This window comes from Mus pahari, chromosome 8, assembly GCF_900095145.1.
Source record: "Mus pahari chromosome 8, PAHARI_EIJ_v1.1, whole genome shotgun sequence".
Classification (NCBI taxonomy): domain Eukaryota; kingdom Metazoa; phylum Chordata; class Mammalia; order Rodentia; family Muridae; genus Mus; species Mus pahari.
In genome coordinates this window covers 41,060,466-41,065,675 of record NC_034597.1, presented here as the reverse complement: position 1 = coordinate 41,065,675, position 5,210 = coordinate 41,060,466, and positions in this window count along the sequence as shown.

Genomic DNA, 5,210 nt, shown 5'->3' with positions numbered 1-5,210 from the left:
TTTGGAGGAAGTGTGTCTCTTAAGGCAGAGTTTAAGGTTTTAAAAGCCTATGCTAGGCTCTTTCTTTCTGTCTGTGGATGAGAATGTAGAGCTCGCAACTACTGTTCAGGTGCCTGCCTGCATGACCCGATAAACTCCAGCATGATAATGGACTAAACCTCTGAAACTGCAAGCAAGTCCCTAATTGAATGTTTTATTTTATAAGAAAAGAAAGGTCATGGTGTCTCTTCACTGTAGTAGAATAATGACTAAGACACAGCTTCAGCGTATGAGGTGTTATCCCTGATCCATTTGGAGTTAGTTTTACTAAGGATGAGAGAGATTATTATTATTATTATTATTAGATTATTATTATTAGATATTATTATTCTACAGGTAGCTATAAAGTTTGACCAGTACCATTGGTTGAACTATATGCTATCCCTTTTCTGTATGAGTTGACTTCATCGTAAATACTCAGGTGATAATAAATTTGTGAACTTTTGTTTCTATCCTCAATCCTACTCCTTGGATTAATGGTCTGTGTTTCTATGCTAAGTCAGCCAGTACTATGCTGTTGTTATTATTACATTTTTACAGAGCAATATGTATGTGTGTGTGTGTGTGTGTGTGTGTGTGTGTGTACATACAATTTTTGTCTGTCTTCCACACATAGTAATGTTTTATAGTTCTTAGAGATGGTATACAACTCAAAATAGATCTAGGAAATTCCTGAAACTGACCAGATTCAATAGCCCTCTCCCTCCCAGAGTAAAGAGTAAAGACTATTTAGAGTCAATATTGGTTGAGCCAAGCTCTAATGAAGACTCTCAGACAAAATCATCTGCCTGAAAGAAGCAGAAATAAGCTGAGCTTCCAGGAAAAGTTTCAGATCTGTTGAGTCATTTGGAATGGATACCCCTAAACCTGTTAAGCTACCTAAAGGTTGTGTAGTATGCTATGGCTTCCTAATTTTTGTGAGCTGTCACCCATGTGGGGGTAGTGACACAGATGAACCTCACTTGGGTCCTCAATCCATGGGCAAAACTCGGGTTCAGTTACAGGTGGGCAAAGAGTCAGTGAAAGTTGACAGACAGACTCAGACACGAGAGTGTGCTGGATCTGAATATAATGTCAAATCAATCATCAGACTTTTTATACAGAAGAAAATAGGGAAGTTACACAAAACAGAGGAATGCAAACATGGAAGGACTGGCAGGAACCAAATGGGATAAAATTCAATGTTAACAACTGGGATCAAAAACAGCTCCATCTAAAGTCAGCTTAAATTTAGAAGCCAGGGGCAAGAACTTCATGCCCTTGCCATAGATCCTATTCTAGTCTATTGTATAGTCCACCTTCCCCCTAGGCTATTGTAAATATTTGTGTATGGGTGTAACTCAGCTACCTATAGTTCTAAGTATCTACTCTGATTCCTCCTTAGATCAAAAACTTCCTTCTTCCTAGAGAATGGTAAATTTCTGTGTAGGGAAGTGACTTAGCTATCCATGCCCAGGGTCGAATCAAGGACTGCCTAGAATCTAACTTAGTCAAAAAATCAAACCTTAGGAGCACTTATAATAAAGCAATATTAAGGGAAAGCACACAGATCCGTTTACCAACTAAAGCAAGGACATTGGAGCATTCGTTATACAGGATGCCACAATTCCAGGAGACTAAGTTTCTGTGAACTTTTCACCTTGGGACAGTGCCCAGGTTTGGGGGGCCTGTAGTGCTTGTCACTACTGGAGTGGATGGATGTAGCAGGCTAGTCTTTAGTTATGTAACTCCTGTGAGTAATTTCTACTCCTGTAAGTAACCCCAATAAAACTCATTGGTTCATCAAGTTATACTTTGGTGTTATCTGTACTTTGGTTTGTCTTGGGTTCCTTATCTGGGATAAGTAGATACATATTGCATCATTCCAAGAAAAGTCTTATGACACAACAGATAACTTATTTTAAAAATAAGATTCTAAAAATGGCCCAAATTTGAAGGGAGGGCCTTTTAGGGGTGTAGCAAGGTCTCATATAAACATTTTGGCAGGGACTAAATCATGTGGCATGTACTTCTTTCAAGATCTCTGGGAAGGGTTACTAAGTCAGGAGGGAGTTGCAGGAGAGATGTAGTTAATTTAGGTATATTCAAGCCTTTATGGCTATTTTCTGTACCCCTCTCCTTGGTTTTAAGGGTCCCTACTACACATGGTCTTTTGGGTTTGATGCTTTAAGTTACCAGGTAGGGATATGGTGGTAACTGGTGGACAGATAAGCAGGCACCTATTTGAGTTCTGGGCCAGAACAAAATTAGCTTTTGAGAATTTTTTCTTTTAAGAATTTTTTCTTTTAAAAGTATGTTAGAGTTATATGAAGGTAGATTTCTTTCTTTCTTTCTTTTTTTTAATGGATAGTCTTATTATGCTTGAGATAAAAAGCTGTGAACTTGTCTTAGGGTTTTATTGCTGTGAAGAGATACTGTGACCAAGGCAATTCTTTTAAAGGCAAACATTTAATTAGGGATGGCTTACCAGTTTCAGGGGTTCAGTCCATTATCATCATGGCATCATGCAGGCTGATATGGGGCTGGAGGAAGAAGTGTTCTATATCTTGATCTGAAGGCAGCCAGGAGAAGGCTATTTTCCACAGTGAGCCAACAGGAGACTCTGGATCACACTGGCCAGAACTGAGTATAAAGATGAGACCTCAAAGCCCCACCTCCACAGTGACATACTTCCTCTAACAAGGCTGTACTTCCTCCAGTAAGGCCATATACCTCTAACAATGTCACTTTACATGGGCTAAGCATATTCAAACCACCACAGCAGTGTAGGGATTCCATGATGTCACTTTTTTCTTTGTACAATGAATGCCCCAGTCAGTGTCCAGAGGGCTGTGAAAACATGGAAATTCATATCAGAGATTGGAAAATTGGAATTTATAGTTTTTCTTCTTAAACTGGCTTGGGAACGCTTAGTCTTAATGTATTGCCACAGCATGTGTTTTGATGCTCAGAATGCCCAGAAATGTGTTCAATATTATGATTTGTATCTTCTCCAAATGATGTAGTCTTATGCATCTGGGGTTGTTCAGAAGTTCATTAGTTTGACAATGAATACATTTTAACATATTTATTCTTTCAGATGTGGGCACCAGTTTACACCATAAACTCAAGATTTCCCAAGTGTAGGGCCAAGCCACATTAATCAGGGGTTTATAAAGGCACAGAACATAATGCTATGTTCTGTTTTGAAATAAATGTCTTGCAGGTGTCCTGGTTATTTGCAGCAAAACAAGATTTTGCAGAAGCAGAAACAGTGGTTAACCTTGTTATCCATTATTATGCATAAACAATTTTGTTCAAGTTGTTCAAGACCAGGAAATTACAAAAACTACCCTGATCAGTCCTGAATATTTGGAGTACTCATTTTGATTTATAGTTCTCTTAAGCAGAGTAATTTTTTTAACATAGAGTTAACCATCACAGTAACTGTGAACATGCAGGCACACAGTAAACTATGGCTGCCAAGTAATGGATTGCAGTAACAAAGCCAAATCACAAAAATACTTCTTTGTGGATATAAAATTAAAATAAAAAGTTTCCAACTACCCATAAACAGTTCAGTCACATAACATAATATCTTTATGACTGTTGAATGTGAGGGGAACCTGAATAGCCTTCCATACTCTGGCTGGCTCAGTCAGTACCGCACAGTGGCTGCCTCAGACCCCTCCTTTAAAGAGTCCACTGAATCTTTCAGTCATTTCATAGGAGTGGTTTCTGCTTTAGCCCTTTTGTTTCCCTCCTGTACTGAGCTCTTGGTTGACTTGGATAAGACTTTGCTAGTATCCTCTGGATGGAACAAGAGGAGACATTATTTCCTAATGTCACTCAAAGAGGTGGTGCATATCTGTTGGAATTGAGTTAGTGCAGTAATGAAGCTTATTAGAATGTATGTTTCACTACTCACTAGAAAATTGTTAGTATGAAACGTCCATGCATACATCATTTCAAAAGAGTTTAAGTCAAATGTTAGAGGTTTGTTTCTGATGTGAAGAAAACAACAGTGATGAAATAGTTGGCCAAAAAAGATATCCTAATTGTTTTTAGCTGTCAACTTGACACAGCTGAGAGTCTTTTGAGAGAGTCCCAATTGGGGATTGATCTGGGCAATATCTATGATAAGTGGTTTTGATTGATGATTGATGTTGCAGGTCCCAGGTCATTGTGGGTGCCACTATCTCTAGCAAGGTAAATCTGGGATGTGCAAGACAGCTAGCTAAGCATGTGCCAGTAAGAAAGTCCATGATGAGGCATTCTTGTATGCATGCTTTATTTATCTCAGCTCCTGCCTTGATCCTCCTTATTGATGGACTATGACATAAAAGAATAAGACAAATAAATCTTTTCCTACCTGAGTTGTTTTTGATCAGAATATCTTTATCACAACAATAAGAACAAAACTAGAACAAAGGATAAATCTATGAGAATATATTTTGGGGGGGGGTGGAATTGTTTTATTTGTAGCCCGTGCTGGCCTTGAACCTCATATGACCCTCCTTTCTCAGCATTCCTAGGGTTAAGGAGTACAGTTCTGAGCTACCATGCTTGCCACATACGCTGGATATTTTTTAAATTAAATCCAGTTTCAAAGAACTCACATTACCCTTTGCTGTGTATTGATATTTTTGTGTGTTTGGTTTCCTTTTTATATTTGCAGAACGCAATCCACAATGTTCCCACAAAAGCATTAAAGAATATCACAATAATATAAGTAACTGTGGTTTGATCTTGACATTCGGTGCTGGGAAAGTCCTTGAGCTCCCACTCTTTTTTTTTTTTTTTTTTAATCCCCTTAAATTTAATCATGTGCTATTGTTTTTTCAATTTTATTAGATATTTTCTTCATTTACATTTTAAATGCTATCCCAAAAGTCCCTTATACCCTCCCCCGCTTCCCTGCTCCCCTACCTACCCATTCCCACTCCTTGGCCTTGGCATTCCCCTGTACTGGGGCGTATAAAGTATGCAAAACCAAGGGCCTCTTCTGCTACATATGCAGCTAGAGACATGAGTTCTGGTGGTATTAGTTAGTTCATATTGTTGTTCCACCTATAGGGTTGCAGACCCCTTCAACTCCTTGGATACTTTCTCTAGCTCCTCCATTAAGGGCTCTGTGTTCCATCCAATAGAAGACTGTGAGCATCTGCTTCTGTATTTGCCAGGCACTGGCC